Genomic DNA, 27,847 nt, shown 5'->3' with positions numbered 1-27,847 from the left:
CCAGGGCTTGCTGTAGTGGGCAAACTCATTTCTGATGTTGCCAAGTCATATTGGTTTGTTTTGCTTTTGTTCTTGCACTTGCCTCTCACCATCTTGTCCTTTCTGGTGTTAATTGGCCTCACTGTCTCTGACTAGAGCCTGTCCTTCCTGTGACCCTGTGATCTTGTGATCCTGTGGTCCTAGATGTGTCCAAACCATTGGGTAGTTAACCTGCAACTTGTATGTGCGCTGTGTGTGTTTGGATCCAGACCAGCGGCTCTAATACAGGCATAGGTGCAAATCAGAAAGAGCATGGGTCTCTGTCTAGGCAGGGTATCTGTATCCTGGGGTCCCAGAGTTCCTGGTTATGCCAGGTATTGGGGTGGGTTTTCAGGTTTCACCTATGATCCTGGATGTGTCAGAATAGCTGGGTAGTTGAGATGTGACTGTGATAGGCAATTATATTTTTTACTTTTCTTGTTTTTTTTTTAACTATTTCTGAATGAGAACTCAGAGTTGAAAATTTGAATCAGATGAGAGAGCGAGAACCTATGGTATTTATCATTATATGTCTGTTACACTTTAGTCAAAGTCAATGTTATTTTTTTTTACAGCTGAATAGACTTCCTAATATAGACAAATCATATTTTATTTTCCACTTAATGGTTAAAGAACGTTAATTTTGTAATATTTTTCTAGTTACTCTAAATAAAATAAAAAGGGATATACCTGATCAGATATTGGTGGAGTTTAATACTAAGTTCTCTGGAAAAAAGATGATCTGTACATATACTATTTTGCATCTCAAATACTCTTTTGTACACACATATATGCATATGCATGTATATTGTGTGTGAGTGTGTGTGTGTGTGTGTGTGTGAATGAGGATGCATGTGCTCATGTTATATGTGTTGTGCATGTAATTGCACAATTAGATGTTTTTAATAGCCTTTCCAATTACATGAATAATTTTATTTGGAACCAATTTTATTTTGATTATTTGAGACAATAATCTCTGGTATAGATATCCAGGCTATATTTCTTTAATTTGAAAGAAAGGCATTGTTGTATTATTATAATTGGGAATCAGACAATTTATTCTAACACTACTAATATTAGCTTTCGTAATTTTAAGTTTAAATACCTGTATTTAACAATATTCTACACAATAAAATCAAATTTTCTTTTTTATATTTTTAAAATACATTTATTTATTTATTTATTTATTTATTTATTTATTTTTTATGACTGTGTGTTGAGAGCAATGCCCTTAAAACCCTCCATTATTGATGTTAATATTGTAGTTAATGTTAATTATGACTGGGATCACGGAAAATCTGCAGCCAGCTGCAGAGGACAAATACAAATCTGGTGGTCAGTGTACCCAGTGATATGACAAACCTGTGACCTAGCTGAGAAATCAACATCCTGCTGACTAATAATATGACAAACCTGTGACCTTTCTGAAAAAACAACATCCTGTTTTCATCAGCTGACCACAAGTGTACTATGTCCTTGGCTTGTGTAGATGTTTCCCATCTCCCCCGACCTCCGTCTGTTACCCCTGCTATGGTATAAGTTCAGTCTTGGGAAAAGATAAATTTGTCACTTTGATCAGACTCTTGTCTTGGCGTCCTTCTTCACGTCCCTTGTCCCCCATTCTCTTCCAGGTACCCTCTGTACCTTCGTTGACTGTCCTGTAGGACGGAACAACTGCACGGAACAACATTGGGCATGTGTGTGTGTAAAATCAAATTTCTTAAGGATAAAATAATTGGCCAGCTAAATGAACAAACTTACCTGATTCTATTTTCCATTTTATGTGGCAGATAAAGTGAAAAATATATTGTTTATATATGTATATATATAAAGTTATTAATACATGTAATTTCAATGCATGAAAATTATGAATATGCCAGCTGAAGTAAATGATGCTATAATGCTGACAAGTATATACTCATTTCCACATGTATGAATTTCTGATCAGGTATAATGTAAAAAATGTTGATAAAACATGTCTTGTTTATTTTAGAATAAATGCAGATAACTTTTAAACACATATAGAAACAGTGATGTGTAACTTTGAATTGTGGAAATTTTAGTGAAGAATAGCTGAATACTTCGGCTCAATCCAACTAGTTTGTAGGGATAAAATTGTCATTGTTAAGTTGAATATTAGCTTAATTCTCTTTGTTCTCATTTGAATATAATCTAGATAGTGAGTGTTGATATTTTCTGGTATTAACAATCATCTTTTTATTTGTTTTTGCACCTTCAGTAGACATAATGGGAAGTTCAGCACTGTTGAGGCTATAACATTTCAATAGTTCTGAACTTTTCAGAGGTTATGGAGAATCTGCTGCACAACACAGTATGGGAAACTTGGAGCACTATAATTTTAATACACACACACACTATATATATATATATATATATATATATATATATATATATATATATATATATATATATATATATATTATACCTAAAGAAAACCTAGAAGTTGTGATAAACATGTGTATGACCTGTATAAGTCTTAAGAAGTACTTGTACAAAAACACACATCTATTATTTTTACCCATACTTGTTTATAAAATACATTTATTTTTCTCTGAACTTACCAGTTGATAATTTAGTCCTGTGAGTTACAACACAATGGTTCAAAATCTGTGCGTGTTTGGGGGGATGTTGTCTTATTAAAATTTTTTCAGGAAGGGAATAATTCTAATCAGAAACAAAATGTCACCCTACTTCAGAACATGACAAAAAATAAATAATAAAGGACAGAAAACAATGACAGTAGAATTTAAATCCAATTGTTTATACTACTAGTTGTCATAATAAGGGAATGAAATGTGTTAAAATTTAGTCAAGCATTTCATACCAGGTGAGTTGCTGACTGAAGCCTCTGACTATAGGAGGCAGCGTGCTTAGAAATCAGAATTAGAAATTCTGGATACCTCAGCTATTGTATCATTGTTCACTCTCATGCCCTTGATTTGAAACATAAGTAATAAATATCATTTAAATATAAAAATTTTAATTAATTTGTTTGTTGTCAGTTATCTTTAAAATGTATCTTACAATTTCTTATTTGCTTAGTAAGAATTGAGTCTCAAGTTCATTTTAGTGCTATTTTTATTTGAGAGCTCACTTTCCTGAGTGAAAATGAAAGAAAATTTCTTTTAATTGTTGCTCAAATGTTGAACATATAAAATCAAAGTTTTTGGGTATCCTGTAGAGGTATAAAAGGATCCATAAGTTTGTATCAGACTTTTCGTTGCCATCTAAAAGGAAACACATCAGAAACAACTGAATGTTCCATTAGCTCCCTTGATTTTTGTCTGTTCACAGAAATCATAATGGCTATGTGAATACACGTTTATTTTATTTTATGTTAATTTACATCTATTTAGTGATATGAGCTTATTACCTTAATGGCTATTCATTGAGATAAAACATTCTTACAGTTGCCCCTTGTGTGCTTGAATTATAGTTATTTGTAAATTTATTGAGTTTGTATTTTTTTAAATATATGCTTCCCATATAATGCATTTCTTCAAATAATATTAATTGTATAAATATTTCAGAAAGTATAACTATGGAAACTTGTCTGATCTTTGATGACTATAAGATTTTTTTACCGCCTTTATGAAAAAAATAAATACTGTTCCCATGGAATAGTCACTTGTCCTACTAACTTCTGATAGTAAACTCAGCACTACCTTTGTGTGTCATCTAGAAGCCATTTCTTTGTTATACTCATTGTTGATGCTGCCTCCCTTATTATTCCCAGTCAGGAGCTGGTGCCCCCAACCAAGCAAGATGATCTCAGAAAACTAAAGATGGTGCTAGAAGAATGTGTATGTAGTAACTGATTTTAAGACTAAATTTTTTGCACATGCTGGACAAACCAGATGAGAATGTTCATATCTATAAGGCTAATATCAAAAACTTAAGGGACAGCACATGCTTGCCAGGATGTGGAGCTAGTGGAAGTACAAGCTCGTAAAATTTATACAAACTTGTTCAACCTCTTTGGGAATCATTTTGGAGGTTTCTCAAAAAGTTGGGACTAGTTCTACTTGAACCCAGTTATACTACTCTTGGGCGTATAATATGGTATTCTATACTTAAATGAGGACACTTGCTTAACTATTTTCACAGTAGTTTTATTCATGACAGGCAGAAACTGGAAACACCCTAGGTGTTTTTCAACTGAAGAATAACAAAAATGTTGTTTGTTTTTACGTGTGGAATAGTGGTCATCTACTAAAAACAGATACATGAATTTTGCAGGCAAGTGGATGGAACTAGAGAATATCATCCTGAATATGGTAACCTAGAATTTAAAGGACATACATGGTATTTACTCACTTTTCTGTGGATATTAACTATAAAGAACAGGATAATCATGCTACAATCTACAGGCCCAAAAGAAGCTAATTAACAAGAAGGGTCTAAGGGAGGATCCTTGAATCTTAGAAGTGGAAATAAAGAAGACATTAGAGGTGGAGAGAGGGAGGGAACTGAGCAGGAGAGGAGATAGGAAAGTGAATTGGGTGGGGGAATTGGTGTAAATAGAGTTAGGAAGAGAGAATGGAAATTGATGGGATGGATCTCTAGAGTAAGATGCTAATTAAAGCAGGTTGTGGGTACAAGAAACACTGGGAATCAAAACAATTTCACAGCAATCTAAGATAAAACATTAGTGAGTATTTAAAGAAAATTGTTGACATTCTATTAATTATAATTCATTTTTGATCACACGAAACTCTAAACATACAACTTCTTGTTTTTTTGCTGAGATCAAGTATAGTAGCTCCTTTTCATCAGTCTAACAAAAAGTCTAAATGCAGAAGGCTCAAGACATGCAAAACTAAGGATAAACTTAATTATTTTAGAATGCTGAATAAGACTGTGATGCTAAATAATTTTGAGATACCATTTTACTAATTCTTTGAGAATTTCAGATATGCATTCCTCCGTATTTTTCCTCTTATGCACTTTCATATTTACCCCTACAATTTCTTTTACACCCAACTTGTTTTTTTTATTTTAATACCCAAAGAACCGATTTTGTTCTTACTACACATTCATAATTGTAAGGAAATCCACTGTAGCATAATTACCAGGCCATACCTTCAAAAATGACTTTCTCTTTTCCAAAATCTATGTTAACATATCGGTAGCTAGAGCTAGAAATGGGTCTTTTGGCAACCTGTAATCTCTATACTTAATAAATATCTCTCAAGATCTTGTCCAGATCTGTAATGTCAACCATAGTTTCTGTGAATTTATTGTCTTGTCAGACCAAGGTTTTCGCTGAGGTACTCTGAGTGTCTGTTATAATCTTCCTGCTTCTCTTCTGAATCTTAATGGTGGAAATTTATATGAATGTTAGTTTTTGGTGAAGTCTCTACAGTCACTTATATGTATTTGAGACAGTCGCAAGTTTCTGCATTGACTACCATCTTCTTTGAAACACACACACACACACACACACACACACACACACATACACACACACAAATACCACTGAAGAAGTTTGAGAGCTGTTCTATCTGTGAGCAGATAGCCTTGAAGTTGAAATATAGTTTGATATTCAGTCTACTAGCCAAAATATTAGCAGTGGGTATATTACTTAGGCTAAAGGACTCCTTTTCAGGAATTCCTGGCCTTTGTAACCAGGATATAATTGGAAAAGGTAACTTTAAAACATACTATATAAAATGTCATGTTTTCATTGGATTTGGCAAATCTCTATCAAATATAAACCATTAGCTTTAAGAATTAATGTAATACTTAGAAAATTAGCCTGGCACCTGGCTTCTATGGTACTAGCATTACAAGTAGTAATAAACACTACTTCTGAGATGGGAGGATGGTTTGAGCATTAGTGCGTACTTGAAAGCAACAGCAACTGAGATCAATTTCTAGAATTCCATGTCAAAACCTGGGTATACAGGTCAGGAATATCACATAACTAGAATAGTATTTTGCCTTAAAATGAAGGTTTTATTTTATTTTATTCTTTTGGAACTGGGACTCAAACACAAGACCTCATTCATGCTATGTGGGTAAACCATAGTTTCCAAAGAGAATAATAGATGGGGCCCTTTTCTCAAGAAAGGAAAAAAAAAGATCAAAGTTGGTAATTCATTACTAATAATGGCATCAGGAGACTGCATGTGATAGTATCCCTGAATTTACATATATATCCTAACTAATCTAAGGGGCAAGTCCATTAGATTAAGTTAGGATCAAATAGCAAGGTGCATTGTTTCTAAAAAAGAATATGAGTGAATGAAAGGTGGCCTTTCTCTCTACTTAGGTACCCAAAACCAGAAATACATAAAATACAACACATAGCACACACACACACACACACACACACACACACACACAAAGAGAGAGAGAGAGAGTGACAGAGAATTCATAAAATATAGATATCTAAATAAATTTTAATATTATTTTTCTTCTTTTAATAAAATAATAGATATGCCCATATAGAAAAGTGATTCTGGTACAATCTAATGCCATATCTTCTTTGTCTATACTTTGTGTTAATAGTGAAAAAGAATTGGAAAATCCCAGTCTTTGGGAGAACTTCTAGACCAGAGTGTTTATTCCATGGTCTGAGTATTTGTTCAACACTGTGTGACTCTGTATTTGCAAAGCAAACTTGAGGAAGACTCATTAAAAACAATCCTGCTGCTTTATGTAAATAATCATGTGCACTGAGGTATTTATCTAGACAAATTTCATTCTGATCAATATCCTGAGGAGGTATTTGTTATTACATCTAGAAAAACAGTGGGATTCTATCACAAAAGACCATTCCGAGACAAGACAAAAAATGAAATTAAGGATATTTGTTGTGGAAATATTCAAAGAACAGTAAGGTAAGAGAATGAATGTTAGGGAAAACAATATGGTTTAATGTGTAACACGGCTTGTTATGCATTTCTGAAAACCTGATCTTGAATTTCCAGTGTTCATTTAAAAATCTGGTCATACTGTTTTCCCACTAACATCCCCAGAACTGTGAGAGACACAGTCAAGAGAATCATAGAGTCTTTATGATGTCTTCCTTTTCATATCCAGTGTAAAACTTTTTCTTAAAACATTACAACTAGAAGTAATGAATCAAGAGATCAGACATCCTGCTCAGAAAGATACAACACACATGCACACACATACATGCTTAAAGTATGTATAATATTTTAGAACATATGAAAGCAACATGCAGTTTTCCTAGGGACTTCAGAATATGTGATTTTCTTTATACATTTCTATTGTAAGCATTAAAATATGGTGTGCATGTGTGTGTGTGTGTGTGTGTGTGTGTGTGTGCGCGTGTGTGTGCAGAAGTGCATCTGTGAGAGTGTATGCACTTGTGTGGAGGTCAGAGAATACATTTGTGTGTTACTCCTCTCCCCCCACTTTGTGCCTTATGTGTGGTAGGTTCTCTTCTTACTTTCTGTTTTATTTTCCAGGGCACCTCGTCCATGAGCCTCTGGAAATTATGTAATTCCCAACTTCCATCTGGCTGCAGGGTTCTGAATTTACAAATTCAAGCCCAGGCTAAGCTTGAATATTGGTTCTTGAAGGCAAGATGTGGTTCTACATTCTTGGGTCTATATTAAATGTCAAACACTTAAACCACTGAGCAATCTTCCCATCTCTAGGCCACAGATTTTCCCATTCTAGCAATAGCTTATTCCATACTTAAGGATATCTATAAGTAGAAGAATATTAATCACTATTATAATTTTACTTAAGAGTGGGGAAAGGCTCTGAAAAAAATAAAGTTATTAGGTTCAACTCTGGAAAAAAGGAGTGGAGAAAGGAATTCTGGAAAAATCTCTTGTGAAATTTTTCTTTTTCACAAATCCTCAGTAGATATGAGCTTCGTTTTTTGTAACTACAGAACAATAATTTATATCTGAATATAACACATTATAAAACACAGCAACAAGAATATGCAATTTTTATTCATAATATCTAAATAATTTCACATTCTATTTAAATAGACATTATTTCGTAGGATCCAATACACTTAAATATTACACACCTCATATAAGAACATATATTATATAGGTGGAATACCCTTATGGGGGAGAGGGAGGGGAGGGAATGGGGCTTATGGACAGGAAACGGGGAAGGGGAATAAAGTTTGAAATATAAGTAAAGAAATACATCTAATAAAATTTTTTTTAAAAAAGAACATATATTATGTGTTTTCAGTGTATTGTAAAGCTCTTCTTCATGAGAAGTTTTGAGACATCATTAGATATCCAAAGCTTTTTTCAACTTCTTTAACGTTTTCTTTTAGTGAAAATTTTTTATGGTTAAAACAATGTAAATGAGAGGAGAAGACTTAGTTCAGAGGAAATGTACTTGTTAAATCCTTCAAGAGTCAGAGGTGATTGTCAGAATGCATATTTAGAAATTGAATGGAATTGTAATAAAGTGTGCGCATGCGCGCGCGCGCACGCGCGCGTGTGTGTGTGTGTATACTTCACCATACATGATTTTCAACATGCAGAACTTTTGAAGACCTCTTTTCTGCATTCTAATATATCAAGAACTTTAAACTTTTTAAAAGGGTTTGTTGGAAACTTTCATGCATATATTTGATATGTTTTGATGTGACCTTTCCTCACTCCCCCAATCAAATCCATCCAATTTCCACCCCACAACTTCACCTCCCAACTATTGTAGTCTGTGGATTTATACCCCACTAACATCAGTAAGTGTTGTGAGTGTGTACATGAGGATAGGGCCATTCACTATTGAAAACAGTTTCTCAGATAGGTGATGTAATGCATGAGCTTCCAGCTCCCTTTCTGAACTCTGTTGGTTTGGCCTTGTCAATGAAGCACTTTTTCTCCAAGTCACAGATCCTGTTAATTTCTGTCTATAACAAATCTGTCATTCAGAAAACACCATTTAGAAGCAGCCTTCTCTCTTCTTATTCTGGTTCTCACGATCTTTCTGCTCCCTCTTCTGCAATGATCTCTGAGGCTTAGACACAGGATAGGATAAAGGTATTCCATTTAGAGGTTAGTACTCCAGAGTTTCTTGTTCTCTGTGATTTGACCAGTTTCAAGTCAGCATCACTATCTACTTCAAAAAGAAGTCTCTCTGATAAGGCTAGAGAACTACAGATAAGTATGGATAGGGAAGGTATTGACCACAGAATAATGGCTGCCAGTTCCCTCTACCTCCTCTGAATTAAACAGCCACAGTGCTCTACTACTGTCTGTAAAGGACAGGAAAGGAACAACAGTCAGTGAAGCAGACTGTTCACTTAAGCATTAGACTGAAAATGCCCATACATTCCTGTTTCTTTGGCTTATAAAATATAATGTAATATCATTGTAATATTCTTCTCCATTTTCATTACCATCAAAAAAGGTCAACTGCAAAGTTACTACCTAATAAGTGAAAACTAATACTTAAAACTTTACTAATGTTTAATCATTTCATTAGATTCTTTTTTTTCTTTTCTTTAATTGGATATTTTTTTATTTACATTTCAAATGTTATCCCCCTTTCTGCTCTCCCCTCTAGAAACCACCTCTTCCATTCCCTTACCCAATGCCTCCATGAGGGTACTCCTACACCCACCCACCCACTCCCTCTGTCTCCCTGGCATTCCTCTACACTGGGGCATTGAGCCTTCATAGGACCAAGGGCCTCTCCATTCACTGATGCCCAACAAGGCCCCATCCTCTGCTACATATGCGACTGGAGCTGTGGGTTGCTCTATGTGTACTCTTTGGTTGGTGGTTTAGTCCCTAGGAGCTCTGAATGGATCTGGTTGATTGATATTCTTGTTCTTCCTATGGGGTTACAAACGCCCTCAGTTACCTTAATCCTTTCTCTAAATCCTCCACTGGGAACCCTGTTCTCAGTTCAATGGTTGACTACGATCATCTGCCTCTGTATTTACTCCTAACTTGACTGTTGTTATTATTATAAATGTTACTTCATTTTACAATATTCTATTAATAATTGATAGTTTTACATTTGTGGCTACAAAGGAAGTTTTATGCTAGGATGATTGCTTAGCAAAATATATGGAAAACAATAAATTTTCCATCATCTTTGATTGCAAAAACAAATTTAGGAATATTCAGTACTCAGTCTTTAGTGCCATTTCTTATGTTGATGCATTCATTGGAAAAATGGTTACAATCTTGTCAGTGAACTAGCAATTATTCAGAGGGAAACAGCGTAGATAGCCAGAAAAGTATCTAAAACTTTAAAGGATAAAGAGGCCCTACAATTAAAGAAACTCTTAACAGAAAGGTGTACTTATTTAGATTTTTAAAAATCATAACCTTTGAGTAATGACTTGTTACTGAATGCCTTCGCACAGGTGTTCAGGTGTTCTGAATAAAGGATTTGTCAAGAGTAATTGGTGGGTTATGTTACCTGTAAAAAGAGGTAGCTATTTCATTGGTGAATAGAAGAGAAGGTGTAGGTTGGCAATTTTATATTCTTCCTCATGTGCTAGGTTAAAAAAATGCCATCCACAGACTGCATAATTTCCCTGTACTTTTATACCTCTAATTTAAAGTAAAATAACTGACATCATTTGATTTTGAGGTTGTTTTATGTGAGCATTTTCTCAAGTGTTTGAGACTATGAGGAAATTAATCAGTGAAACATACACATTTAAAACCCCTAAGAAAATACTCATAATTTCGAGTGTCTTAAATTTGGTAAGCTTAATTTTTAAATCAGGAAAATTTAACAGTTGTATTTTGAGTGCATTTATTAGATCAGTTTTACCTGTGTAAAGTCATGTACATTGGGTTTTTAATTTATAATCACCCAAAAAGTTTGTGCTGTGGACATTATGGCCACAAATTGAGAACTGGACAGCTTATACATTCTAAAATTAACTGTAATTCTCTATTTGTATTTTTTTAATTTCAACCTATAACTGCCATAAGATCACAAAATACTAATTAGAATAGAGCAAATTAAAATTCTTACTTCATTCTTCAAATCTACTAATTATCCTAAATAAAAATGAATGGAGAGATAACTCTGCTGGGAAAGGGTACCTCATGCTAAGCCTTTTGATCCAAGTTCCATAACTGGAAGCCACATGCCAAAAGGAGAACTGACTCTCACAGATTGTTCTTGGACCTCAAATATGCATGCACACACACACACACACACACACACACACACACACACACACACACACACACATACATGTTCACACACACTGCACACACATGCACAGACACATACACACATTTTTTTTTCAAAATAGAATACTGTAATTTATTTCCATGACTCAAACTTGGTACATAAGACTGATTTCTGTTTATTTACATATTGTTATTTACATTTGTGGGGTAGAAGTAATAATAATATTTTCTGCCTTTTAGAAAATATAGGCTATGAAATTAGTTATTTACCTTCAACATATACCTCATAACGTTATACCTCATAACGTTATAAATTGTTTTATTGGATAGTTTATATATTTACATTTCAAATGTTATTCCCTTTCCCATTTCCTTCCTCTCACATCCTCTTCTCCCTGCTTCTGTGAGGATGTTCCCTTTTTCACCACCCACTCTCACCTCAACATCCTGGCATTCCCCTACATGGGGAAAATGAGCTTTCAGAGGACCAAGTGATTCTCCTCCTATTGATGAAAGATAATGCTATCCCCAGCTGCATATGTGGATGGAGCCATGGGTTGTTCAGTGTGTACTCTTTGGTTGGTGGCTTAGTTCCTGGGAGTTCTGGGGTGTCTGGTTGGTTGATATTGTTATTCTGCCTATGGGGTTGCAGACCCCTTCAGCTCCTTTAGTTCTTTCTCAAACTTCTCCACTGGGGTCCCTGTGCTCAGTATGATGGTTAGCTGCAAGCATCTTAATCTGTAGGCTTAAGGTTCTGGCAGAGCATCTCAGGAGACATGCATATCAGGCTCCTGTCAGCAAGCACTTCGTGGCATCAGCAATAGTGACTGAGTTTGGTAGATGGAAATGGGATGGATTACCAGATTGGGCAGTCTCCGGATGGCCTTTCCTTCAGTCTCTGCTCCACAGTTTGTCTCTGTATTTTTCCCATGAGCATTTGTTCTACCTTCTAAGCAGGACTGATGCACCCACATTTTAGTCTTCCTTCTTCTTGAGTTTCATACCATTTGTGAATTGTATATTGGGCATTCCAAGCTTCCTTTTTGCTAAGATCCATTTATCAGTGAGTGCACGACATGTATATTCTTTTATGACTGAGTTACAGTACTCAGAATGATATTTTTAGTTCCACACATTTGCCTAAGAATTTCTTGAAGTCATTGTTTTTTATAGCTGAGTAGTTCTCCATTGTGCAGATGTACCACATATTCTGTATCCATTCCTCTGTTGAAGGGCATCTGGTTTCTTTCCTGCTTCTGGTTATTATTAATAAGGCTGCTATGAACATAGTGGAGTATGTGTCCTCGTTATTTGTAGGACCATCTTTTGGGTTCATGCCCAGGAGTGATATAGCTTGGTCTGCAGACAGCACTCTACCTTGCCAGGATCTTCTGTCACATGAGTTTTTGATCTTAACCACTCTGACTGATGTGAGGTGGTATGTCAGGGTTGTTTTGATTTGAAGTTCCCTGATGGCTAAGGATGTTGAACATTTCTTGACATGCTTCTCAGCCACTCAATATTCCTCAGTTGAGAATTCTTGTTTAGCTCTGTACCCCATTTTTTAATTTGATTATTTGGTTCTCTGGAGTTTAATTTCTTGAGTTGTTTGTATATATTATATATTATATATAATATATTATATATAATTGTATTATATGTATTTATAATATAATATATATTTATATATTTGTAATATATATATACATATATATATTAGATAAATATATTCTAACTGATGTAAGATTGGTAAAGATCTTTTCCCAGTTTGGTTGCCGGTTTGTCCTATTGATAGTTTTCTTTGCCATAACAAAGTTTTGCAATGTTATGAGATTCCATTTGTTGATTCTTGAATTTAGAGCATAATCCATTGGTGTTCGGTTCAGGAAATTCTCCCCTGTGCCCATGTGATCCAAGCTCTTCCCCACTTTCTCTTCTATTAGTTTCCGTGTATCTGGTTTTATGTAGAAGTACTTGATCAACTTAGACTTGAACTTTATACAAAGAGATAAGAATGAATCGATTTGCATTCTTCTACATGGTGACCTCCAGTTGAACCAGTACCATTTGTTGAAAATGCTGTCTTTTTGCCATTGAATGGTTTTAGCAACTTTGTGAAAGATCAAGTGACCATAGGTGTGTGCGTTCATTTCTTTAATTCGAACCCATCGGCCTACCTGCCTGTTTCTGTACTAATACCATACAGGTTTTATTACTATTGCTCTGTAATATTGCTTAAGGTCAGGAATAGTGATTCCCCCAATGTTCTTTTATTGCTCAGAATAGTTTTCACTATCCTGAGTTTATTCATATTCCAAATGAATTTGCACAATGCTTTTTCAAACTCTATGAGGAATTGAGTTGGAATTTTGATGGGACTTGCAATCTGTATATTGCTTTCAGAAAGATGTCTGTTTTTTATATATGTTAATCTGTCCTGTTCATGAGTATAGAGGTCTTTCCATCTTTTGAGATTTTCTTTAATTTTCTTCTTCAAAGACTTGAGGTTCTTGTCATACAGATCTTTCAGTTGTGAGGTTAGAATCACACCAGGGAATTTTATAATATTCGTGGTTATTGTGAAGGGTGTCTTTTCCCTAATTTCTTTCTCAGCCTGTTTATCCTTTTTTCTAGGGGAAAGTTACTGATTTTTTGAGCTAATTTGATAGCCAGTCACTTTGTTGAAGTTGTTTATGAGATTTAATAGTTCTCTTGTTGAATTTTTGGGGACACATATATACTTTCTTATCATCTGCCAATAGTGATACTTCAGCTTCTTTCTTTCCAATTTGTAATCCTTTGATCTCTTTTTGTTATCTAATTCCTCTGGCTAGGACTTCAAGTATTGTATTAAGAAGTAGGGAGTAAGTGGAATTTTTCTTTGTATTTATTTATATAGCAGGTTATGTTGATAGAATTACATATATTGATCCATCCCTGCATCCCTACTTGATCATGTTGGATGATCATTTTGAGGTGCTCTTGGATTTGGTTTGCAAGGATTTTATTAAGTATTTTTGCATCAATATTCATAAAGAAAATTGGTCTGAAGTTCTATTTCTTTTTAGGGTCCTTTTGTTGTTTAGGTTTGGCTTCGTAGAATGAATAGGGTAGTCATCCTTCTGTTTCTACTTTGTGGAATAGTTTGAACAAACTTTTAAAATATAGAAAATGTTACCGGAATTTCACATTAAATTTTATAAAGGAAAATGTATTTAATTATTTTTTGATATACAGAAGCTTGAGCCATAAACACATACATAAATGAACATAAAATCTACCACTAATTTACTAAAAATGTGAAATTATATTATCATTAAAATAGATATTTTTATATTGTGGAACTTCTCGTCTCCCATTCCAAAAACCTTAACTCTATTAATGGTCTTATGTCTATCTTGCTAACCTCAAATGCTGAAAACAGCTAGCAAATTATACCATCAGTGCCTGGCACATTAATCTAGTCAGGATCTCTTAAGTTGAAAACTGTGTCCAGATATCTGCCACATTCAGTGATATTCATCTCTTTTGTTTCTGATTTACATCTCATTATAAGCTCTTCATTTATTTTCACAGTAACAGTAGATCATCCATTTATCCACTCAGCAGAAATGATTTCTACCATATACTTCTCACATTTCACTTTGCATTTCCCTTCCTATTTTCATACAAAACTGGTAATGATCCAGTTTCTCAGAGAGGTGGTGTAGGGATATCCATGTAGAGACAGGATTTGGGGGTGTGGAAGAAGTATGGAATGTAGAACAGTAGAGGGTAGAGAAGGAGGGAAATAAAATCTTGAGTGTAAAAATATAAAATAAATAAATAATTAAAAATGGTAATGAGATTTTTTTACTTATTATATTAATGTGTATTTATATGTGGAAATCTATGAGCACTTATATATGCAGGTGCATATGTCTATGCACAATTTACTATTAGAGGACATCTATTTGCCCACCAGAGATGGTGTAACAGTGTGTGGGAAGACCATGCTTGTCATATAGGTGCTGGATTTGGAGCTCTGGGACTCATGGCTAACCAGTACACTCTTCACTGCTTGGACATCTCTTTAGCCTGTGAGACTGTCTTTATAATTGATAATCCTCATCATTATTATTTTTATCAATTTGCTGGTAAAAGTGAACACATTTAACTTATAGATTATGCACATCATTCAATGCTTCTAAACAGGAGGTAAAGTAAATTATATCGACTTATTTCATTTCATTATTCAGAAATGTTTTGTAAATTTTTACAAGATTATCTTCTATAAGGTCCATTTTATATCATTGCTGCTACTTTTACAGGTACAGGAAAAATGTTTTATCATGATTTGTGTATCTATGTATGTGTATATATTTATATATATTTATAGAGAGAGAGTCATATAATAAAATGAGTAAAATAATATTGGTAATAAACAGATAAATCTTTGACTTTAATTATATAACCCAATCATCTGCTGATATTGCCATACTTGTATTTTTTAAAAAATCTTTTCTGTATGTCTGATCCCATGCATCAACCTCAGTCTAACAGGGGTTCCTCTGCTTAACAAACATTTATCACACACTTTCTATTTCCAATTTGATTTTCATCTTCATTGGATGGAGCATCTGGGTGTCATGTTGATATGATTGTAGGAGACGAATATCTTGTTGCCTTACTGAATTTCGTGTGGATAAAGTCCTTAGTTCCATATATAATTATTGGTCACATTGTTTTAGTTTTAGAAAGACAATTATCTGTCATAAACTTCCCAGATTCTAGAGTTACAGCTATACCAAATGTATAGCTTGTAAGTTCTTCTTTACTTCTTAATTATCACTGTAGTAGGTTTTTTCTGTATGTGTGTTAGTGGAAATTTGATTTATTTACAATTTTTTATTCTTTATTAAAATGTCACGTTGCCATATCTTATAAAAGAGCTGTGTTGTGTGTTGTAAGTCTCAACATACAACATTTATAATTTTTTAGCTATTTTGATTTCCATTTACTCTGTTGAAACCTAGAAGTGATATCTAGGATCATATATGCATGAACATAATTTGTTATCTTTTGTAAGTAATTTATTATAGGCAAAAATTAAAACTGATATTTAGGAAGATACTTATGTGTTTATTCTTTCTCTCTCTCTGTCTCTCTCTGTCTCTCTCTGTCTCTGTCTCTCTCTCTCTGTGTCTTTCCATATGTGTGTGACAGATTATATTTATATATGTACATATGCATATATGTAAATAATTCTTTTGTTTGTGTATGTGTATATAACATTGTGAGTATTTATATAAATGTAATTGCAGATGTACATTTCTTTTAGGGAAATCAAGAAATAAAAGACACTGTATTTTTTGCCCCTGGAATTAGAAGTCATTGTAAGAGGCTGTGCCCTTTCTCTCATGAATGTGCAGCCATCAATCCTTACCACTATGCAACTTCTAGCCCTCAGGCTATATCTTTGTATCCTTCAACTCTACATTGGAATCTGAATGAAATATAATTTTATAAACAAATTCTGCTTCAAATAGTTTAAAATACTGAATTTCTTCAAGACATGTGTGAGCACATTTGTGTGTGTGTGTGTGTGTGTGTCTGTGTGTGTGTGTATGTGTTTGTATGTATACTTTAAAATTACTCCTGAAGTCCAATTCATACGTTAAGATTTTTATTTCAATGCATTTGTTTTAATCTTGGAAGAAAATAAAAGGTCTGAAATATCCTTTTTGTTTTTCTTCTTTAAAATGCTGAAAATACTTTTCTATCCCATATATCCCATTGCCAGGTAAAAAGAAGATAATCAGAATTCTTTAAATAATCAGAATTTGTGTGGGTGTTTGCTCTACTTGTAGACCCAAGCCTGAAAGACAAGTTCCAATTTAAATCTTTTTCAACTGAGAATTCATTGCTGACACTGCATTTTGATATCCTGAGGGATGTGACAGAGCAGAGCTCAGAGTGATGGTGACACTAATAATGAGGCTTGGTCTGAATATGGGATCTAGAGTTGAAGATGTGTCATGGATGCTTGTTCCTAATTAGCATTCAAATTAATATCCTACATCTTTGGGGCATGTGCTTGAGTATGATAACTCTCAATAAGGAATGTCCTTTGTATTTACTCCTGTGAGGAGGAGTATATGTTCTCAGCATGCAAGAAGTTGACGGATCTATTTTTTATTGATTTTATAATAAAAATAAGAATGTTTTTGAAACATTTTGATAATTCCTTGATGATCATATTTTAATCTCTCAAATTTTTTTATCATAATAAATTTACTCAACAGTAATCCTTCTGTTAGAAGTTTAATTTAAATATGGGGATACATTGAACTTCTGATCATTCAATTGCCCTAGTCTGCTGACTAGTCAGAAGTTCTATATCAATTTACATTTGGTGTTGTTATTTAACATACACATATAATTTCTTCTCTGAAAAGGTATTGAAATGAAGGCTAAGCAAAACAACTTATCAAACAAACAATATGAAGGCAAACCAGTAAGAAAACAACAAGAAAGAGGGGATCTCCCCTAGCTTCATTAGTTCCCAAATTTCTGAGTCATGTCCTCCATCACATCTTTCTAGAATACCAGCCTTTTCTTCTAAGCTCATCTCCTTTTTGAGCTTTGTTTATAAAAATCAGCCACAAGTAACCACCCATCATTCTAACATTATGCTTTATGACTTCTAGCTTCAGAGTATAAACTCATTATTGACATGATTGAATTCAAAATTACCACAGGCAGCATTTCCCAAGTGATCCATACCACATAATAGGTACCTCATTGTAGTTATTCAAAAATGCTTCCTTGCTGCCTAAAAGGAAATGCTATAGTTTTGGAAATTGGGTATACTTGTGCCCCTCAGATGAGCAAATACCCAAAACCCAAGGCACATATGACAATGTTTCATGTATCTTGAAAATTTCTCATGTATATATTATTTATATAGATGATTACTCAAGATATGGCATTTTATAATGCATATATATATACATATATATGCATATGGTATAGTTTTGGTCAGTGACAACTTATTCTATCAATGGAGCAATGTAATGTAATCCTTTGAGAAAGTTCACATAATCATGTAAGACAGAGAAATACATTTCTCTAACTAGGAATACAAAATAAGATATCTGTTTTTCACTCAGTCTGTATATCAGTTCCAGGTCAACTGAATCTCTTGTCCTCATCATCTCTTTAGAAAGCAGCTGGTGGGAACAGTGGTGAGGTCATTCACTACTGGTCAGTACAGGAGCATAGAGTATAGGCTGGATAATACTGTGCATATGTCTCTGAGTTATTCTGGCTTTTACAAATAGTATCAGGGAGAGTTTACAATCTGTGCCAAATAAACTCAGATGTTGACTCCATGTTATTAGTTGTATGGAAAAAAATGGAAGGAAAAATGCAAACCCAGAGTTTCTAGGTTGCCTGTAATGTAAACAGTATGCTATACTACAGCCCATTCTTCTAGTGCATCTTGAAATTCATGCTCATAGGCAATTCCGAGATTTAACAGCAAACAACTTATATCACATGAATGTATATTCATGAATATGAGGCCATGAAATCATTCTTTTAATGAAAACTATTTTTCTTAGAAAGAGGAAATGTTTTTTATGATAGTAATGATGAAAACAGTATAGATAGAATTCCATAATACTATTTGGTGCACCATTGCAGCGATTAAATAATTCTGGCTTTGTATATTTATAAAACAATACTAGTTTCATGCAACTAGCCAAAAGTAGAAAATCTGTTTCCTGAAAGTATGCTGGTCTCTATGCTGATATGGTCAATGGCATCCATTTAGGTGTCTCTATGCTTATATGGAAGGAGATGTACATAAAGGTGGTAAACTTGTTAGTGTGCGAGAGAGAATGGCGTAGCCTGTTTGTACTTACATTGCAAATTGTTATATCTGAAGGAATTTATAAAGGAAAAATGTATTGTTCTGGAGTCTTTAGAGACTCTAAGCCAATGTCCCAGAATCCATGCTATGCTAATAATACCTCTGTTTTGTTTTTCTTTGATGATTTATTTTACCATTATTATCAAGTTTTATTGTCATCATACAAAATAATGGATATCATACAAGCATATTCACACAGAAAACTGATGTAGGACTATCTCCAAGACAGTGAGATGAAAAGTTGTGATGAACATGCTAGTCATATTACCATAAGAACAAAGAGTACATAATTCAGTTAGAGCTAGCAGACCTTGCCAATGTCAAACAATCAACATCTGAAGGATTCAAAACTACAAGCATAGATAGTCCTCACATGAAGCAGGGAGCCAAAGTCAGTAGCTAACAAGGCAGAGACCAAATACGGACAGAAAGTGGCTTCAGTGTATAACACTGGCCATTCACCTCAACTGTGCTATTAGACTAACAATCCTCAATTGTCATATGACCACTACTCTCTTTGTCATAGGAGAACATATTCTAGGTATTATAAAATTCTCCTGAACTGTAGCTATTCAGAGTTATTCCAAATCTTGGGATGTTATCACACTGTCTGTATTTCTTTCACTATTTCACAATTTCCCTTATTAAAGTTGCTTACATTTAGCTTATCCTCATGAGCATCCTCTTCTTTAATCAACCTTGTGAGAAAACAAACTTGAAATTCGTCGTTGCAGGAAGATTTATTTATTTACAGATGTTTCATTTAAGCAGAAATAAAACATGAATTGTCTGTCTCTTTTCTTTGCTACACAGTGTGGAATGTGGACTTGTGACTCTGATGGAAATCTATGCTGCATTTTCTAGGTGGCTTGTTGGTTCTTGGAAGAAACACAGTAATATTGACTTCCTGTCAGTAGGACATCCAGCTTCCTGAGTTGTGGACCATGAATCCCTCACCTAATGGATCAGTCTGTATAAGATAAACTTTTAGCACCTGAAATTTTGAGGGGAAAGTGGAAACACAATTAGAGTTGGAATTTGTGAATTTATAAGTCTGCCTACAACCTACATTCTTTTTGCTAAATGAACAAGTTGAGCAGAGTTAATGAAATAAAGCACATGGAATCCAGTCAGTGGTTTCCAGTGATGTCCTGATATTTAGGTCCCTTTACAGTTCATATATATGTTTAATCATCGTGGTATATATAGTAGTTCACATTCATTATCAATTCCAAGAAGATGAGTGACATCTGTCTAATATATATTGCCTTATCAATAATGTTCTGATTTTGCCAAGTTTTTGATTATCCAAACTTTTATCATAATTTTGGCCAGTATTCATAGATGAGTGCATATTAAATTTGCCTCTACTTTCCTTCACAAAGTCAAACTCAAAAATAGTTTTCACAGGGGAAGTTTTCTCCCTTCACTCTCTTGATGTAGTATTACACTTTAAGGCTGACCCTCTCACATGCCCATGGAATACACAATGTAAAGAAACACTGGAGAGCCAGGGATGGACATTCTGTTTTGAATTTGTCTTCTCAAACGATGAATAATAAGGAAGACTTACTATGGATAGCACAAATGCTGCCTACTAAAGTATTCATGAGAATCATTTATGAGAATTTTTATACTGCCAAACACATTCTATTGTTAAAGAACCAATGAAAGTTCACACTGTAGTTATAGAAGCTCATACCATTCAAAATGATATAATGGGGAATTATGGAACACAGTGAAATTTGAATGAAATAAATTCACAGAAACTATATATGCTATAGTTAAGAAATACACATGAGAAAAATAAAATTTAATAAAATATTCAAATACATATACTAGATGATAAGTTTCATTTATTGCATAAATTTTCAAATATCCAGATGAGTCACATAAAGAACCATTCTATCAAAGTATGGCTAATTTAGCTCATAATTTTTTATATAGTCATTTAAAATTCATTTTATTTCTACTGGATTGCAGAGGAATAATTAAGTAGAAAGATCTTCCTGCTGGGTTTATTATTGTTGCTTTTTAGTTTCCCTTAAATTTTAATTTAGAGTTTAAATAAAACATCACGTAACTCTGTAATCTCATCAGTCAAAATGGTAATGTGACAAGCAATATTTTGAAATATAGCTAAGACCATAGCATTTCTGATTAAGAAAATTATATGTTTTAAGTGGACTGTAATTTTTTATTTTAAGTTAATATAAAAGAATACTGGAGTTTTCAGTGTAACCAAGAATGTTATTCAAGGCCTTAATTGAAACATTCTGAGTATTTGTTGTCAAGTTGTGTTACTTGCCCCAGTTTTTTCATTTGAAATTATAGGCTTGTTATTACCTAATTTTGTTAATGATCGTGTTTATACATATAGAGCTGATAGGCCTCTGCACAATAATATACTGTTGGTTTTGTTGGCTTAACTGCCTCGATTTCATAACTAGAGTCAGTAATATTTGATGACTAAAACCAAACAGTATTTTCTTCCATGTGTTTAGTTAATAAAACAGAAGAGCAGCATAGAACAATTCTTCTCATCCATAAATTACAACATAAGAATTTTATTCTTATTTGTTTGAAAAAATTCTCTTTCCAGGAAATATAATTTAACTTGATTTGTCTTTGGGAACAGGAATCCTCAGTTGTTGCCATTATTTAAGTGTTGTCAATTGTATTCAATGTTATGTAAAACATACATCAGGTAAAATGCCTAAAGAGTGATTGCTTAATGCTCAGTGAGCATTGTATAGTATGCAATAGAATGGAGAATTATATAGCCATTTAATTTATTATTCCCAAATTAAGCTTTAGAGTCTAAAGAATTCTGAACAAATCAGAAAGTCTCTATTAATGATTAATTTGATAATATTTCAATTAATACTGGAAATATGTTTATACTTCAAGTCTGTCATCACTTAGTTTAAAAAAGGGATGACTTCATTTAATGTGTAATTTTGCATTTCAGTAATTATTTTAAAAGTGATTAATGTAGTCAGGTGTACTGACTGAACCCCAAATATCCAAATTTGTTAAATGAGCTCTGCATCATTTATTTTTCAAAAAAAATGTTTGAAGCTAGAATTCTATATATTTAAGAATCATTTAGTGCTATAAAGTGCGCATGAGTCTTTTCATTATCTGTTCAACATTTCCTTTGTCATTTTCACCAATAAAATAAGTCTGGCTAATGGGATAATAATTTGTGTTTATGTAATGAAGACTTCAGATTTTATGATAAGATAATGAAAGGTGATTTCTAGCAGGATTTCAAATTCAGTTTGTAATTACCACTTTTACTCATCCCTAGCTGGTGATTTTGCCCAAGTAGTTCTTCATGAGAAGGAATATCAATTGACACAATCACTTTGAGACCCGTTGTTGTGGCCCCTATTGGGGAGAAATTTACGTCTTAGATTTGTATCTCCACTGAAATATGATTCAACTCTGCGTGAAAATGACTGACTATCAATTAATATGATATGAGGATCACAATTTTTCCTGAGGCTTAGTTTCAGCTTTCCCAAGCATGGAATTTAATTGCTCCTTTATTTGGCAGAGTATTTCTATATCTGGCTACATTTACCCTTGCACTGAAATTAAATTGGTTATTTAATGGTGCTTCTGCGAAATTTTGCTTCACATGGATAATTTATAGCCACTGTGTGAAGTAAAAAGCATCTACTCAGTCCATCTAGAATGGAAAGAAATGAAGTCGGTTCTAGAAATATGTTTCTAGAATAAGAACTAGTATTTCCCAGTGGTCTTAATCTACTGCAATGCACCATTTCATAAAGCCATATAATTAACTTATCTAATTTTATTTTGTATGTCTCTTGATAGCTACTTATAATGAACATTTTTGCATATATATGTGTTGGTTCTCATTTATTTTATATGTCCTTGTTCTTCGTTGAATGAATAAATAAATAGTCCTTAACTAGATAAATAATTTTAACTTGAATTTATATGATGCAAAACTACACGGGGTACCATGGTATTTTATGGCAAATACATTTTAACAATTTATTCTGAGATACTTTTATGAGTATCTTTTTATGAATAAAATACTTTATAATTAAAAATACATGGTTTATCCCACAGAAATATCACTATTAATGGAGTCTCTAGCAAAGTTTCACAATTAAATATCAATCATGTTTCTCTATGCTAGTAGTTTTAAATATTTTCTCTTATTGAACAAATTTTCAAGGCAAAAACCTAACACATACATTTTATTTACTTTGGGACATTATTGGGCTTTCTGATTAAGAAATATACTTTTCAGGATACATTGAAATGAGAAATTGAAAGTTCATTAACTGTGCATATAACAATAACAGACAATTTAATTTTACTTTGTGGATCAAGAGTGTATTAACTAGTGGTAGAGATGGGAAACATAAGGAAAAAGAACACACACACACACACACACACACACACACACACTTACACACACGCCCACACGCACACAGGCATGCACATGCACACATGCCTTTACATATACAGGTGCCCTACCTCCCCCACAGTAACTGCACAATTTGCAGTAAAGAATTTCTGCAAAAAAAACATAAAAATATTCCAGAAAAATGTTTCTCCCCTCCAAAATTCCCAAATCAACAGTGACAAAAGTAGGGGGGAAAGGCCTAAGGAAAGATCATCAAAGAGAGTGAAGGACTCACACAAGCATGAGTATACGTAGACTCAAAAACTGGAAATTCTTGTTATGCTCCCATTTTACTATGACTGGATGGCAATTACATAACGGCTACCTTTTAAAACATTGTGTTAAAGAGAAATCAGAAGTAAGAACTTAGGTTTGCTTTTTATATATTTTAATATTTTGCATGATAATTAACCAGAGGAAACACCAGGGATGAAACATGGGTACTTTAAATAGAAGAGCCAAGAAATTTGTTATTTGAAGAGATTACATCTAAACACAGGATAAAGAATTATATTCTTCTTCTACATATAACCTAAACTTGGTATTGATTTAGATATGCATTATAAAGAGTACTGTATTCATTGAAACATAGGGCACAATGAAATGGAATGATTTAATTGTTATATTATAAAGATTTTAAGATAGGATGGAATTTTTCTATCAACGGGAAGTATAAAAAATTAGAAATAATTGATGAATGCAAAAAATAACTGTTCCTTTTCATGTCTAGCAATGTCTAAGATCAATAACACAAGTGACAGCTCATACTGGTAAGGATTTGGAATAAGGGGAATAATCAGTCAATGCTGTTGAAAGTCCAAACTTGTACAGTTACTATTAAAACCAGTATGAAAGTTCATAAGAGAGTTGGGAATGGGTCTACTTAAAGATCCTCTTATAACATTCTTGGACCTTCCCCAAGGATGCTCCAGACTGTCATAAGGACACTTGCTCAAACATGTTCTTTGCTGCTCTATTTATAATAAGCAGAAATTGAAAGCAACTTATATGCCCCTCAAGAGAAAACTAGATAAGGAAAACGTGGTACATTTATTCAATGCAGTATTACTCAGCTGTTTGACATATAATTTGCCAGGAAATGGACAGAAGTAGAAGAACTCATCATGAGTGATATAAACAAGGCCCAGAAAGATAAATATAGTATGTAATTACTTAAAATTACATATTTTCATTAAATAAATGAAACCAAGTGACAATATAAAGATCCAGAGAAGCTAAGTGTAGACCCAGGAACTAGGAGGAATACATAAATCTTTCTGGAAATTATTGGGGGAATAGAATAGATTTTATGGGTACACTGGAGATTGAAGTGAGAGAAACTGGAGGATCAAGTGAGAGTAGTAGGGGACAGAGGGTATGTTGGGGAAAATAGCTAGAATGGAGGCCATTTGAAAGTGCTGTGTAACAACTGCAGTGGAAACTTAGAAAATATATTAAAGCTGTCCTAATGAAGTCTGAAAATATTGAGGGATATGGAGTCTTAGTTAACCATGTAGTCAGTGAATGAAGCTTGTAGTGCCAGGACAGGATTTAATCCAATTGAGTTGTTATTTTGACTTCTCCAAATTTGATGATTTGGTTTTTGTTTTAGCTTCTTCGTATTCTGTATCCATTCCTCTGTTGAAGCATACCTGGGTTCTTTCCAGGTTCCGACTATTATAAATAAGGCTGCTATGAACATAGCGGAGCCTGTGTCCTTGTTATATATTTGGCATCTTTTGGGTATATGCCCAGGAGTGGTTTAGCTGTGTCCTCAGATAATAATATGTCCAACCTCATGAGGAACCTCCAGACTACCTAAAGAACCAGTTATACCACTTTTGGGCATATACTCCAATGATGCTTCAACATACAACAAAGACACATGCTCCACTATGTTCATAGTAGCCTTGATTATAATAGCCAGAAGCTGGAAAGAACCCATATGCCCTTCGACAAAGGAATAGATAGAGAAAATGTGGCACATATACCCAGGGGAGTACAACTCAGCTATCAAAACAACAACTTCATGAAAATGATAGGCAAAATGGATAGAACTAAAAAATATCCTGATTGAGGTAACACAATCACAAAAAAATGCCCATAGTATGGACTTACTGATACATGGGTATTAGCCCAAAATCTCATATTGCCCAAAATGCAATCCAGAGAACACATGAGGTTCAAGAATAAGGAAGACAGAAGTGTGGATACTCAGTCCTTAAAAGTGGAACAAAATATTCATTGGAGGACATATGGAGAAAAAGTTTGGAGCAGAGACTGAAGAAACAGACCTTCAGAAACAGGCCTACTCCACCTCGGTGTGCAGCATGTATAGATAGCCACCAAAACTAGACAATATTGATTAATCCAAGAAGTTCATGCTGTCAGGAGCCTGATATGGCTGTCTCCTGAGAGGCTCTGCCAGAGGAGTACAAAACCAAAGTGAATGCTGGCAGCAAAGCATTGAACTGAGAATCGGTTCCCTGTTGGAGGAGTTAGAGAAAGAATTGAAGGGGTCGAAGTGGCTTGCAACCCTGTAAAAACAACAATACCCAGGAGGGATATCTGCAGTTTGGGGTCGTCCTTCTTCTTGAGATTCATATGGTCTGTAGATTGTATCTGGGTACATCGAGCTTTTGGGCTAATATTCACTTAATCAGTGAGTGCATAACATGTGTTTTTTTTTTTTTTGTGATTAGGATACCTCACTCAGGATGATATTTTCTAGTCCAATCCATTTGCCTATGAATTTCATGAAGTCATTGTTTTTTATAGCTGATTAGTACTCCATTATGCAGATGTATCACATTTTGTTTATCCATTCCTCTGTTGAAGGGCATCGGGGTTTCTTTCCAGCTTCTTGATGTAATAAATAAGGCTGCTATGAACAGTGGAGTATGTCTTTGTTGTATGTTCGAGCATCATTTGGGTCCCTTTTTTCAGTTGTAGATCTTAGAGCCTAAGCCATTGATGGTCTATTCAGGAAATTGTCTTCTATAACCAATGAGATGAAGGCTACCAATGAGATGAAGGCTATTTACTACTTACTGTTCCATTAGCTTCATTGTATTTGGTTTTACTTTGAGGTCTTTGATCCAATTGGACTTCGCAGGGTGATATATATATATGGAACTCTTAGCATTCTTCTACATGTTAATTTCTCAACCTCAACTTCTACTCAAACAGTTCTCATTTTTCCTTTGCACACTGGTGTTAATTATTCTACTGTTTTCATGCAACTTTAGATAATAAGCTCACACTGTTTTTTTTTATCAGCTTTGACTCGCATATGAAGTGTACATTTTAATGGCATGAGTATTTTCTTGCTCTTTGCCTGCACCCACCCATTCTATATTATGTGCTGCTGTATTGTCATAGTTTTTGAATTCTATAGTCTTCTGACTATCTTAAATCCTTTGTGGTCTGTTTATAAAAGATGAAAAAGACCTTTGCAAGTATATAAATAATCTTCAAAATTAAAGTGCTTCTTTTCAAAAGAATATCTTACTGTTATGGTTCAATAAGTAAGAACTATTTTATTTCAAGCTTTATTTGATACTTTATCTTTAAATTTTGAAAATGCATATATATGTGTGTGTGTGTGTGTGTGTGTGTGTGTGTGTGTGTGTGTGTGTGTGTATTTAGAATTTTGTTCTGAATTGTGAGTTTTTAGTAAATGGTGGTTGTACATGCTCTCCAAGATCCATAACTTCACTTGCCACAGGTAGTCAGATAGGTTCCACTACCAAATATGATTTCCTTCTTTTTGTGCAGGTCTTCTGTCCAATTAGAGAGCTCTTGTTTGCCTCTAAGTAATGCATGTCATTACTGATCTTGTAGGGTTATTGTGTCATGCTAGTCATTGTTGAGGTTCTTATATAAAGCTGAATAAAGCTGTTATTTGCTTCCTTTCTTTGCAGTTTAAACATTATTCTTTGTGTCATCTAATGCATAAAGTTCAAGTCATTTATAAATATACCAAAATTCATTTTATAATATATATTCCTCAATTTTATTTCTATATGTATGTGTTTCTGATACTTCTGCTTTGTAATACTGATTGTGGACTTTTGCTATGAATCAAAATGCTAAACCTGGGCCCGAGGTCTGATTTTCCACAGGGAAGAGAGAATCTGCAGGTATACCCAAGCAATTCTGTATATAAACTTGCCTCCCAAATTTTCATGATTAGTGAATAAAGATGCCTATCTACAATAGCTGCACAGAAGAGAGAAGAGCAGGATTTGAATTCCCAAGCTTTGGGTGATAGAAGAGTAGGAGAGAGAGGAGAGAGTGTTGGAAGACACTATGGGTTAGGTGATT

Source organism: Rattus norvegicus, chromosome 18 (genome assembly GCF_036323735.1).
Source record: "Rattus norvegicus strain BN/NHsdMcwi chromosome 18, GRCr8, whole genome shotgun sequence".
Classification (NCBI taxonomy): domain Eukaryota; kingdom Metazoa; phylum Chordata; class Mammalia; order Rodentia; family Muridae; genus Rattus; species Rattus norvegicus.
This window is presented reverse-complemented; position numbering follows the sequence as displayed.